A 14,719-nucleotide genomic window follows, 5' to 3' on the forward strand; every position below is an offset into this window, starting at 1 on the left:
CCATTAAATGACTAAGCAGACAGAGTGTGAATGGAAGCTTCATGAGGACATATGTGTTTTTTTTTTGGAAAATTCGTTGCTTTGAAAGGTGATGAAGATTAGACTGAAGCAGTGACAGTGATTATCTTTATTGCTTGTTCAACTGGTGAACATGACTGCTATTAACCGTGTCCGTATTAACATCACGGCTCTAAAGGCTGTGTATCGGACCAGTAGCGCAATGGATAACGCGCCTGATTACGAATTAGGAGACTGTAGGTTCGAATCCTACCTGGCTCGCAGGCAGGGTAGATTTTAATCCCGCTTAAAAACTGATTTTTCAAAACCCGAAATAAGGTGTGAGCTCCTCATCTGCAGGAACCAGAATGCCTTCATTAAATGTACCTGAGAACATGAGAGTCAATGTCCCAGCGTCATCACAGGAGGGAAGCCGAATAGTCGCGCAGGTGAGTTATGGGCACCTTTCCATTTCATAAAGCCACCGATTGAATAACTGTTGCTCGCGGTGATGCTCTGCTTTGAGCATTTTTCGAAACTCTTTGGCCAGTGGAATCAGAGAAGAATGAAGGGTTAACTGTCCAACTGATCTTTATACAGTGTGAGTTCTAGAGTCTCCTACCTGCTGACTGATAAAGTTTTGCTACCAGTCTATTCAAAGCTTTCTGCATCTTATCTGAAATCTACAAACCCTGGTGATCGATCAAGAGCAAATGTTTCCTTCAATCTATAATTCCTTGCTCCTCATTATTTCGTACACGTCAATCATGTCTCCTCACAATCAGCTCTGCTCTGAGAAAAACAACATTTTGAAAGTCTTGTGTTCACTGAAATTTCTTGTCTGTTTTTAACAGTTCGGTGAATGGAATAGGCCCACTGCTAACATTCAGCACAAACTTTCAGCAAAAACCACACAATTTGGGGAACCTTAGTACTGCTCTTTTCGTCAACAATGTGTAAAAGTCCCCTGTAACTTTCGATTTCGCATCCCATGGGGCTATTTGTCCGTGTTCAACGACGTTTCCCAGGAAGGTCACTTTGGCTTTGGCAGATTCACTTTCAGCTAGGTTTACAAACCAGTTTGACTTCCGAATCCGATCAAAAAAGCCCGATAAATGCTGTAAATATTCAATCCACGAGAGTCTGAAAGTCACCAGGCACAATATACACCAATCAGTTGCGTATTCGGCAATTACCCTGTCAGTTAACCTCTGAAATGTGGCTGAAGTGTTTTTCGTACAGACGGCATTACTTTAAATTTCTGCAGGCCAGTTGGCGTTACAAAATTGCCTTTGATCTTTCTGACAAAGTTTCCTACCAGTAACCTTTGAGGAAGGTTAACTAAGAAATGCAATTTGCTCCTCCAATCTTTTCCACACAGTCCTCCAACTGCAGATATGTATACGCATCAGTCTTTCTAACAACATTGATTTTGTGGTAGTCCACACTTAACTGTTGGGTCTTTTCTGGCTTTGGCACCATCATGATGGGTGAACTCTATTCATTGAAACTCACTTCGGCTATGCCATTTTGGTGCATACGTGATATCTCCTTATGAACTTGTACAACTTTAAAGGGTTATGCCTGCAAGGATGTTACAGAGTCAGAACAGCATCTCCTATATTTATATCATCTACAATTAGATTATTAATTCCCAGTATATTTCAGCAGATCTCCCCATGCAAGAGTAATAACTCTTTCGATTTTCTTCTGGAAGATAACTGAATAACTTTACCAATTTTGGACAACTTTTGCATTATCCAATTTTATTTCAGGAACGTCCAATGCAGAATTCCCTGACATTGGTTCTTCCCAGTGTGTCGTAGTCAATAACGCATTCTCATCTTCCGTTCGTTCTCTTCCAAAATACCGTTAGAGCATATTCCCATCGCACATTCTGTGAGATCCTTTCATGACTGGAGTCCCTATCAAGTAACTAACCTCACTCAATTTCCTGTAAATTTGATAAGGTATTTTAAACCTTACTTTAAAGTTTCACCGACAAATAAATTTTAAATAATTGCATTATTCCCAGCGGCAAAATTGTGATTTTTTTGATTTCTCATACACTTCCTGCTTCACCATTTGCTGTGATACTTTTAAATACAGTCTCGACAACTCCCCAACATTATTTAGTTCAACTCTAAAATTTGGCACATCATCCAAATGCGTGGTCTCTGTAATCTGACTTATTAGTTTTTCCTTAATAAATTTTAATGGTCCTCTTACTTTATGCCCAAAATTGGTTTCAGATGGACTTAGTTTGGTAGATTATTTTGGTACATCTCAGATCGCAAACAGCACTGACGCAACTCCCTTATGGAAATAATCTGGCTACTCCGAACCATAAAACCTCAATATAGTCTTTAATAATTGACGTCACCTTTCCAGTGCACTCTGTGATTCTGGATTGTACACAGTAGATTTGAATCATTTTATTTCCAATCTATCTATACACTCCTTGAAATGTTTTGACGTGAGGTTTGACCCTTGAGCTAATTGTATCTCTGATGGTAGTCTTAATCTAGTTCTTTTAAAAAACCGTAATTCGTCCACTATCCTTTTAGCTGTCATATTGCACGATTGAACAACATTTGGAAATCTCGTCAAGACATCCTTTTTCTGTTAATTAATACTTATTCCCATCTTTTATTGGATGTAGGGATCCTACATAATGAATGAAGACACTTAAGAAAGATTCCTCGAACGCTGTGATAGATTTTAAAGGTGCAGGCTTTATTATTTCCAATGGTTTTCCTATCAGTTGAAATGTATGACACGTCTGGCAAAATTCAAAGGCAAGCCAGGCCGTAAAAATGTCTTTGTATTTTAGCCTCCGTTTTCATCACGCCGACGTACCCTCCAATTTGTGGCACATGCGGCACTCGCAGCACCACTTTTCTGTACCCTACTGGAAAAATAAATTCTGCCCATTTCTCACTTGCTTGAATATGTGTTGCTCTCCATTTCTTCCTTAACATATCATTTGCTAAGTAATATCACACGGGGATGCATTCACTCTCCTTCCAAGTACATGTCTTCTGATCCAACTGCTTTAATTTTTCATCTTTCTGCTGAAACGCAGTAGCATAGCAGAGCTGAATATGCTTGCATTATTAACGTTCGTCCCCTGCTGTGTCCCACTTACCTGATAAAAATTTTTTAAATCATATTTCAGCTTCCTTATCCGTTCCTTTTGATTTGGTCTGCTTCAGCTTGTGACTCTGTGATCGCGTTAAGACACAATCTGGGAAAATTCCTTGATAAACGTCCTGCATTGCTGCACTTGCCTGCATCTCGACTGACTTTTCATCTGGAGTAGGCAGCACGCTTACCGGTGATTGAGCTACATCATTTGCAAGCACAAATTGTATTCTTGGAGCTGAGAGTTTGTCCAGACTTCCCACCAGAAATTCCCCACTCTTTCTGCCCACTCTAGCCTCACTGTACATAACTGAGCAATTTTTCGTCCCACCATGAATTCCCGTACACATAGTTCTTCAGGAGTACATTTTTCCCCTCCTTCTGAATCACAGACAGGCACGATCCTGTGTCCCTGAATATTGTTACCTCTCTATCTGCTACTCCTGGCCAAGGTAAATGAACTTTAACTTTGCAGGTATATTATTAAAGCAGATGTGGCACTTCCCCCTTACCAACCTCTGATCGGCTTGTGCACTCTGATGCAGCTTTCCACCCTCCACTGTGCTTTCTATTGCCATGCCAACAAAATATCCAGGCTTGTTTCGTTTCCCTGTATCTGACTTTCCAGTGCTTTCCCTAGTTCTCCAACACTGATTTCATGTGGCCTACTTTATTGCAATGAAAACCTCAGATCTTGTTCCCTTCAAGAGTTTACTATTTACCCTGTGATAAGTTATCCTAATGATTTTCACAGAGATTTAACTTTCCCTTTCCACGTGAGGATTTCTCTTTGCCCCAATTTCTATCCCTCAGACTTAAAATGATACTGGAAGCCCATCCGTGTTTTATGAACCACTTCATAACAATCAACCATTTCAGCTGCTAACCTTGTCGTTTTAACAATATGCTCTTCCAGATTAAGCTTATCTTTAGCCTTTATCTCCAGCCTTTTAATGTGAATTCCTTTAATAATTGCCAATTTCTGAAGTTCAAACCCTGTCTCCCTTTCTCTCTACTCTGCTGCTCTCTCTTCTTCCCTCTTTCTACTTCAAATCGTATCGCAAACTGCTTCAAATCTGGTGTCCTTTCCTTATCTCTCGAGTCTAACTCACGCTGCTTCATTTTCAAATAAATTTTAACCATCTCTACAAATTCTCATGGATTTTCCAGCTTAGTTAAATGCTGACCTACTGCGGGAATGATCTCTCCTTTCCTCACAGAAAGAGGCAAATACAACCCCAGTATGTCTGCTAATTCCAGAAGCCCAGCTTGAATTATTTTTTGTAAAACTACCAACTTTCCATCGTCCATAGCAACACAACTCTTTGAACCTAATTGAGACATTGCTTTCCCAAGCATTGCCTATCCCAATCCAAATCAACACCCGAAATAAAGACGCAAGCACCTATCAGTTGCTCTTTTAATCCATCAACTACCTCCCAATTTGTTATGGGCGTGGCTAAACCATTCAAAACGTTTTTAAGCAGACAACCCAGACCGTAACGTTATATTTTTTTCGTTAAGCGTACAGTGAAAATTACCCGAGTAAACTAGTTACAAAAATTATTCACAAAATGACTTATTGAAAAACAAAATCAGAATATTGGATACCCACAGAACTTCGTCTATCCAATGCAGACTTACTTACGCTGTTCTGAAAATACACAACAATCCTCAACAAAAGCACCTTAAAAACAGTAAAAATGAAACAGAAGCTTACAGTTAAAAATTAGAAGGGCAGAAAGAGAGGGGTTATTAGTTCGTGCACCACTGCTGCAGGATCTCAAAACCGGAATTCAACTTTCCAGAATGAGCACTCTTTTTCCATTATACAGTTCATTTCTAAAACATTAAATCTTTGGCCTTCAGCCTCAGCTGTTTACGGAGAAACGAAAGGCCTCACAGTGAACACGTTCATCTCTGTAACACTTTATCCGATTCGGAGCCCGAACTGTTTTAAAATGCCTTTGATAAAAAAGATAGCAAGAGACATTATCATTGAGAAAAAGTACAGCTCCGTTTCTTTTTCGAAAAGAGAACATCTTTGTGAGAGCCCAGTCCGTCCAAACTATCTTCATTAGTGAAACTCTTCGAACAGACAATATCCTGGTAAATCTGTTCAGCACCGTTTCCAATGCTATCACATCCCTGCTGTAATGATAATTGCAGAAAGACACACAGTACTCCAGCTAGAGCCGATTGAGCAAATGAAATTAACAACTTAGAAAGCCACAGAAACTGCACTTTTCCACTAATGTGACTTTTACACTATAATGCCCAATGGAGACAGTAAGAACTGCAGATGCGACAACTCAGAGCCGACAGTGTGGTGATAGAAAACACGGTTGGTCAGGCAGCATGCGAGGAGCGGGAGAGTTGATGATTCGGCCATAAACCCTTCATCAGGAATGAGGTTTGTGGCAGTGGGGACTGATAGATAAATGGGAGCTTCGGGGATTTGGGGGCGTGATAGCTGTGAATGCGAGGAGTAGATAAAGGTGGAGAATAAGATACTAGTTCTGACAGGAGGTGGAGCGGGTAGGTTGGAAAGGTGATGTGCAAGTCATGAAGGCAATGCTGAGTTGGAATCATGAAACTAGAATAATGTGAGGGAAGGGCAAATGAGGAAACTGGTGATCCCATGCGGCATCAAGGGTCCAAGGGGAAGATGAGGCCTTCTTCTTTCAGGCGTCAGGTGTTCAGGGAATGTTAATGAAGGAGGCGCAGGACCTGCATGTACTTGGCAGATTGAGAGGGGGAGAATGAATTTCATCAGTGATGAGCTTCTAACTGCATATCCAAACTATTATTATGAACATGTTGTTACATCTTAGGAACAGTATCTAACGCTACCCCGCCTAAGGAGAAGGTGAGGATTGCAAATGCGAGAGATTAGAGTCAGGAAGGATGGCACTAGATAGCACAGCGGTTAGGCAATATCTGAGGACCAGGAGTGTCAATGTTTCCAACATTCCTGACGAAGAACTTATGCTCGAAACATCGACTTTCCTACTCCAAAGATGCTGCCTTCCTGGGTGAACTTTTCCGGATCCACACATTTAACTCGACACCACCTCAGCTCAACTGCATAGGAAAATTAAGATGCACCTGTCACTCAGTTGATTCTTCTGTCGCATGTGAGACAAACTGCAACATTCATTTCCCCATAAATATCAGGTCATTCAGATCACTGAAGAAAAGAAAAATGCAGAGGCTGAATATCTGAGAGAAAAGAAATAATTGTTGTAGAATTCAGCATCCTGTCAGTTCAACTGAATGTTTGGATATGAAAATTGGTAAAGGAAAAGAGAAAGCTGCAGTTCAATAACTGCTTCGTTCTGTTTCTCAAAAGGAAAAAAGAGTTTCATGAACTGGAATGTTTCGATCAGGCTATGCATGCTCACTTTGTCAATTGCTGATCGGAACGGAGGAATATATATTTCCTTCGCCACTGCTGAACAGATGAAAAATATCATTTTGCCTTCCGAATCAGTTGATGCTCCTGCAGAAAAGTCAATGTGACTCATAAACCCAGCACAGCCAGTTCGGTGTGTATTTCAGAGTCCTGCAACATCACATTGTATTTAAAAGATCTTTATTGATTGTTCCTTAGAAATATGGCATTCTCCATTTCATTGTGCATTGGACAATATTGTACCCACTCACTTATTCATTGGCACATCGCTCAATTTTAATACCCCTAACGTTCCATTCACGACTTAACTACAAAACTACTTTCACGAAAAAAAAAACTTATTTTTAAAACCAAAGACTGAGCTGAAGCAATGCCTCTTGGAAATCAACCATCGTTCTCTCACTCTCTATACCTTATTTAGTGTGTCTCAGTGCCTGTCACCTTAAACCTGTGCCCTGCAGTTCTGAACTTCACCATCCTGCGCAAACGATTTAGTCCAGTTGCCGATCCATGCCCCTCATGATTTTATAAACCGTGAGAACGTTACGCGCTGCCTGGAACATTCCAGCGAAAAAGCCCCTGCCTACCCCATCTCCACGCTTAACTCAAGCCCTCAGGTCCCCACAACATCCTTGTAACTCATTTGAGCACAGTTTCAATTTTTACAAAATCCTTCCTGTAGAAGTTGACCATAATTGCAATCAGTATTCTAAATGTGATCTCACCAATGCTCTATATCGCCACAACATGACATTACAACTTGGATAATCGACTTTCTGACTAATGACAAAAAGCGTGCCAAGTACTTTCTTCACCATCTTGTCTACTTGGGACACCACTTTATCTGCTTTTATAAATTTTGCCTTGACTGATAAAGTTGTGATTGTCACGATGTTCTGCTGCCTTCACGGATATGTTGCACAACATGCAAAGTCTCTCTGTTCCTCTGGGTTTCCTCGTGTCCTGCCATTCATTGAGTAATCCGTTTATGTGTTACTTCCAATGTGCATCACATCATGTTTTTTCATGGTTAATTTCAACATCCCCTATCTGAATTTGACATTTGACAAATCCATCTCTGAGCTCCTCCATCCTAAGACCTTCTTCCTCACTATTAACCATTTTGCTAATATTCGCATCATCGACAACTCTGATTCTCATTTCCCCCGAATTTGTTCTATATTCTTTACACGCACCCACAAACGACATGGGACCCAGCATTCATCCTTGTGTTACACAATTGAATACCAGTTCCAATCACACAAACAGCCTTCTATCACCATCCTGTGTCTCCTACCACCACCAAATTAAGTTTGGATCCAACTTGCCAGGGGACAATGAATCCCTTTTCACTTTTATCCTCTTACCAGTCTCCAGTGTGGTGTCGTGTTAAAGGCTATGTTGTAATCCACACAAACAACATCAATTTCACTACCCTCATTAAACAACCCGATCACTTGCCAATAAAATATATTTAATCCAATCTGTTAGGCATGACATTCTGTAACAAAGCCGTGATGACTCTTCCTGATGAAACCTTGCCTGGACAAGTGGCAGTTAACTCTCTACTTCAGGGATTGCTCCAAAAGGTTCCCTATAACTGATGTGAGACTCACTGCTGTGTGATTCCCGTGTTTATCTCTCCCAATCTTGCTGAAAAGTGGAACTGCGTTAGTCCAATCCAGTACAAACCCAAAGAGGAAAGTAAAACATAAGATACAAATCCGTCCTGAATTGGGAATATGCCCACTTCAAGCCGCTCAGAACCACGAACACTTCATCAGTCCCGATGTCAAACTTCTTCAGAACATTTCCATCCCACGTCCTGCATTCTGTCCCTATATCTTAGCACAAGAGGACTGTTCGCTTGCTGAACAAGTAAAGTGATTCAGTCAGTTATCCCATTTGCTGACACAACTGTACTGTCACACTGGAAGGAGATCATTCAGATATTTTAACTCGAAAATGCTGTATTAAGCCTTTGTGGTTATGAAATATTTTGCTTTGATAGCCACAGTCTATTACAGTGAGAAATGGTGTGAATTTTCCCGAACTGAAAACCTTTCACTTAATTCCACCACTTATGGAGATTCCTATCTGTTCCCATCTGACAATGCGGAGATTTAGCTCTCTGCTGTTTTCCATATCCAGAACAGAACTGCGGCACAAATCCAAGCACATGATTTCTTTATTTATTGACCTACGAAGTCGATGCCAATGCCTCACATTGTAATGGGATTCATCAACAAGAGAACTTTTCAGGATTAACACAGTTGTGTCTTATGTGCAAGGGGTCATCACACAAGCACAGTATCAAGCTTCCTCAGGGGCAAGACCAAAAGATGTTGGAAACAGAAATCGGAGTTAACATTTTCGGTCCAGTAACGCTGTCCTTAGCCTTGATGGTTTCCAGGAAAAGTTTGGTCTATATGCAGAAGATATGTGGGCGCGCAGTAATTAGGAGTGAACGAGATGTCGGGATAGAGCCGAAAGAGAGACTAACAGTTGGACATAGGACTTAATAATGATTTGTTTGGAGCATGAACAACTGTTCACGGAGACTGTTTATGACTAACCATAGGTATTGTGTAATGGCTGCTATGCTATAACTAGGCCTGGTGGGTGTGTCGGGGGCCAGGACATGGGAGACTTCAGGCCTCTAAAATGATTGAAATTGGTATGGATGTTCGTGGGGTGCTCAAGCAGGAAATGGTCTGTGACTTTTTCAGCATGCGCTGAGCTATGGTGGAACACTGCAGTAAGCCTGAGATAGAGACGTTGGTGAGGAAACATGGTTCTGTGCTAAAGGAGCAGTCAACTGGAAGCTCAGGGACATTTCTGGCGATAGAACTTTGCATTCTGCAAAACGGTCATTCAATCCAGACTTCATTTCCCAAGGTAGTGGCGACCACAATATGAGCAGTGAATCTATTAGACTGGATTGTGTGAAGTGTAGGGAAAGTGTGGCTTCACCTGGAAGGTGTATTTGAACACTTGTGTACTAAGCAGGAAGTTCAGAAATGGACAAGCAAGGAGAAGTAAGACGCAAGAAGAAAGGATAGCTTAGAAGATATTATTAGAGATGTTGTTAATAAATGGGTAGGAAAGCGGCCATAAAGGCACTATACCTGAATGCTCGTAGTTTTCGGAAGAAGGTTGGGGATATAACGGCATAAATTATCACGAATGAATACAATTTAGTAGACATTGCAGAGACATAGAGACTGCATAGTCAAGACTAGGAGCGAAATGTTCACGGGCATGAGACAATTTGGAAGGACAGAAATGGTGGTAAGGAAGGTGGTGTAACTCAAACATTCAAGGAAAACCTCAGACCGATGCTGACAGATGATATACGTTCTATGGAGAATGAGTTTGAATCCATTTGGGAGGAAATTAGAAGTTCTAAGAAGAAAATGTCATTGATTGTCGGAGTCTACTGGCTCCAAATTTTAAGATCACATTGGGGAGGGCAGGAAACAAAGGCATAAATAACACCTGAAAAAATGGTATGGCAATTATCATGCGGGATTTTAATCAACATGTCGATCGGTCGAAGCAGCTCAGTCAGGGTAGCCTTGATGAGGAGAGTATTGAGTATCTGCGATGGAGATTCCTTAACTACTGTGTAATGGAACAGGCCAACAAGGGGAGAGGCCAAATTAGATTTGGTACCGGGAAGTGAACACGGCAAGGTGATAGATTTGGCGGTAGGTGAGCACTTTGGTGATAGTTACCAAAATTCAATTATGTTTACTTGAGCTTTTCAAAGGGATAGGTATACACCGGAGGGCAAGCGCTCCTGCTGGGGGAAAGAAAATTGTAATGCGATTAGATAAGATCACGCATGCACAGGTTGGGCAAGGAAACGGCAGGGAATGAGCAGAATAGAAGTGAGGAGGTTATTCAAGGAGCAGGTTCTTTGTGTCTTTGATAAGTATGTACCTGTCAGAGAGGGAGGAAATTGTCAAGTGCAGGATTCATGATTACTGAGGAGGTTCATGAAAGACCTGAAGAGAGACTGAAGATGAGCCAGGATGGTAGCTGAGAATTTGTTGGCAGATAGGATAAGGGAAAATCCTATATCTTTCCATAGTTACTTAAGGACTAAAAGAATGAATGGAATAAAATATGGCCAATGAAGGACAGTCGTGGTAAGTAGTGTGTAGAGTCAGAAGTGATGGGGGAAGCGCAAAAGCAATATCTTTCGTCAGGGTTCGCTCTGGAGAAACAAAATGTTATCGAGGACAATACTGAGAAACAGTCTACGAGACGAGATCAGATTGAAATTCCCAAGGACGAGGTGTTACAAACTCTGAAAATGTGAAAATATATAAATTCCCGTGGGCCGGATGGGATTTATCCTAGGATTCTCTGGGAAACCAAGAATCGGATTTCCGAGCCTTCGACTTTGATCTTTATGTTGTCATTGTCCAAAGGTATAGTACTAGAACACTGCGGGATAGTAAAAGTTGTTCCCTCATTCAAGAAGTAGAGAAAACCCTGGAAATTATAGACCATTGACCCTTCCGTCGGTTGTGGGTAAAGTGTTGGAAAAAGTTCTAAGAGATAAAATTTGTAATAATCTCGATTGGAATAAGTTTATGAGGGAAGGTCAAGCCGGTTTTGTGAATGGGAGGTCGAGACTCACAAACATTATTGAGTTCTTTGAGTAGGTCATTAAACTGGATGTCGGTTTGTTCACTTATTTGGAAAGTTCATTTCCAGACATTTCATCACACGACGAGGTAACAATTTCAGTGGGTCTCCAGGCGAAGCACTATTCATGATTCCCGTTTAAAATTTATATGTTTGGGGTTCTTTGGGTTTGTGATGTAATTTCCGACGGTGATGTCATTTCCTGTTATTTTTCCGCAGCGGGTAGTCGATGGCGTCGAGCTCGAAGTGTTTGTTGGAAGAGTTCTGGTCGGAATGCCATGCTTCGAGGAATTCTTCTGCATGTATCTGTTTGGCTTGTCCTAGTATGGATGTGTTGTCTCCGTCGACTGTAGTGTTTGTCGAATGTAGTGTTTGTTTCTAGTTCTTGCACGGTATTTTGTAAATGCCATCAGTTTTTGCATATGGACAAGTAGGCAGAAAACCAGCCACAGGATACATGAACGTCAACTAGCCACAAAACGACGTGACCCTCTCTCACTGGTATCCTTACATACAGATAAAGAAAGGCACCACTTTGACTTGGACAACGCATCCATCCGAGCACATGTGAAACAGAGACAGACACGAGAATTCCGAGAAGCATGGCATTCCAACCGGAAATCTATCAAAAAGCACATCGAGGTGGACCCCATCTGCAACCCATTAAAAAAAAGAACAGGAAATAATATCACTACAGGAAATTACATCACCAACCCAAAGAACCCCAAACATGTCAATAGAAAACAGAAATCCTGAACAGTACGTCGCCCGAAGGCCCACTGAAGATGTTACCCAGCAGGGTAAAGAAATGTATGGAAGTGAGCCTTCCAGCTCAGCGAGTAAATCTTCATGTGGAAGCTAATCCTGAGCTACAAACTTGTTAAAACTCGCCAGGTGACTAAACAGATAGATGAGGATAATGCCGTTCATGGAATGCACGTTTGGATTTCAGTTTGCCGTTTGATAAATTTCGCCATGGTAGATGACTGCACAAAATACTGAGGTATGGGCTTGTGGAGGCTGTCGTGCTTTGGACCAGAAATTAGCCAACTGAAAAAAGACAGAGGGTGTTATTTGATGAGAAAACGTCATCCTGGAATTCAGTTGCTTTTGGTGTACTGCAACGATCTGTTTTGGGTTCACAGCTTTTTGTCATTTTTTATAAACGACCTGGATGGGGGCGTAGAAGGATGGGTTCGTAAATATGCGAACGACACTAAGTTCGGTACAGTTGTGCATAGTGCTGAAAGATATTGTAGGTTACATAGAGACACAGATATGCTGCAGAGCTGGGCTGAGAGTTGGCAAATGGAATTTAATGCAGAGAAAATGTGAGAAAGAGCATGACATTAAAATTAGCACAGAATATAAAGATCGATAGCAGAAGTTTCCATTAAAATATAAAATGAAAAAGAGTGGCAAAAGTAAACGTTGACACTTTCGTGAATAAGAAGGGGCATTTACTTATGGGATATGCGGAAATAGTCGTGACATTGAACAGGCATTTGCGTCGGTCTTCACAGTGGAGGATATTAATAACATGCCAGTAATTGATAAAGTGATGACGGTTGGTGACGACTTGGGAACAGTCATTATAACAAAAGATCGAGTGTTGGATTGTTGGAGCTACTTAACATCGCAGGGTGTTAAACGCGATGGTGTGTTAAAAAGAAGTTTGCTGACCGTATTTTTCCAAACTTCGTTGGTGTCTGGGGCAGTCCCAGCTAATTGGAAAACAAAAATATGACATCACTGTTTAAAAGGGAGGCAGACAGAATATGAGGAATTAGATCAGATTACTTACAGTGTCGAAACAGGCCCTTCAGCCCAACAAGTCCACACCGACCGCCGAAGCGCAAGCCACCCAGACCCATTCCCCAACATTATAGAACTTTGTTTAACCTCTGCAGTGCAGAAATTTCTTGAGTATATTATCGAGGAAGAAATAGCAGGGGATCTCGACAGAAACTGGACAGACGCAGCATGGGTTAATAAAGGGCACGTCATGCCTGAAAAATCTTTTCGAGTTCTATGATGGCATTACGAGCATGGTGTATAACGCGACCCAGTGAATTGGTGTACCTAGATTTTCAAAATGCCGTCGACAATTTGCGGTTCAGGGGCTGACAGCAAACGGATGCATGCTGTTAAGGGTAAAGTATGAGCATGGATTCAGGATTGGTTGTCCAACAGGAAGCGCAGAGCGCGGATAAATCAGTGCTATTCTCTTGTCCATCAACGGTTTTCCTCAGGGATCGGTACTGGGACCACAATTACTTTCAACTTATATGGATGATTTGGATTTTGGAGCCATTCGCATCGTGCCAAGGTCTGCAGTTGACACAAAGGTGAGTAGCTGAGTATAGAGTGCAGAGGACAGTGAAAATTTGCAAAGGAACATTGAAATATTGGGTTAATGGGAAATATTCTGGCGAATGGAATTCCGGATTTGAAGGTGTTCGCTGATGACAGGAGACTATTGTATCTAAAATTCAGATGAATGAGGCCGGATCTTATGGGAACATATAAAATTATGAAGAGCATGTGTGAGATAGAAGTAGAGAGCATGCTTCCATTGGCGGATGAAACTCGGACAAGAGGGCACAGCCTCAAGATTAGGACGAGCCGAGTTAGGACTGAATTGAGAAGGAATTCCTTCAACCAGAGCAGTACTCTACGGAACTGCTTGCCAACGAAGTAGTTGATGATACATCAATAATTTTTTTTTTAAGATAGGGCTGATTTTTGTTTGAACAATAAAGGAAGTAATGATTACCTTCAGAGGTTGGTTAAGTGGATGCAATCCATGGAAAGATCAGGCATGATCTTATTGAATGGCGAAGCAGTCTCTAAGGCCCGAACGGCATCGTCTTGCTCCTCGTTCTCATGTTCTATGAATGTTTGTGTCACATATTTCGCGATTTTAGGGAAAGTTTCCATGGGGCTGTTGGGGGAGGAGTTGAGAGAGAAGGCACAGTGCACCAGGGTCCCGCGGAGGGAATGGTTCCTGGGGAAGGCGGACAAGGGCGGGGAGGGGAATATATGTTTGGTAATAGTATTTCACTGGAGGTGGTGTAATTAGGAAAATATTTATTTGATGACTTGGAGTACCACAGCGATTAAGGTTCCAGACAATGTTCTGAAAAACATGGGATGAGAATGGAACGTTGCTTCATGATGGACATTTGAAAGTTGGGTCCAAAGTCTTTCTTTGGTTCAGTGAAAGTTACAATGTCTTTGAAAAGCTAACTTTAGCAGCCAAAAGCATTGTGGCCACAACAGCAGGTCATAGTCAGAGATTTTAGCGACTCCCGAAAGCCTGTCTGACACATAGCCTGCGACAACACGCCACCTATGGTTTGTCACCGGCAGTCTCCACGAACAGCTGTTCTCTCTCCGCGCGAGAGCGTTATTCACCTCATTGACCAAATGTTCTTCTCTTTCTTTTGTTCTTTCCCGACCAACTGTTTACTCCTTTACAATACAGAATGAGACATGATGGGA

The 14,719-nt window shown here is 41.6% G+C and overlaps 1 non-coding gene across 1 annotated transcript; it reads left to right on the top strand.

Moving 5' to 3' along the window:
- The first annotated feature begins 206 nt into the window (after nucleotides 1–206).
- On the top strand, nucleotides 207–279 carry trnar-acg (transfer RNA arginine (anticodon ACG)). Its single transcript has one exon. It is a non-coding gene; the product is annotated as a tRNA-Arg (tRNA).
- Nucleotides 280–14,719: the final 14,440 nt, after the last annotated feature.

The sequence above is a fragment of the Chiloscyllium plagiosum genome, unplaced genomic scaffold (assembly GCF_037043375.1).
Source record: "Chiloscyllium plagiosum isolate Xiang-an unplaced genomic scaffold, Cpla_swu_hap1 HiC_scaffold_40, whole genome shotgun sequence".
NCBI lineage: Eukaryota > Metazoa > Chordata > Chondrichthyes > Orectolobiformes > Hemiscylliidae > Chiloscyllium > Chiloscyllium plagiosum.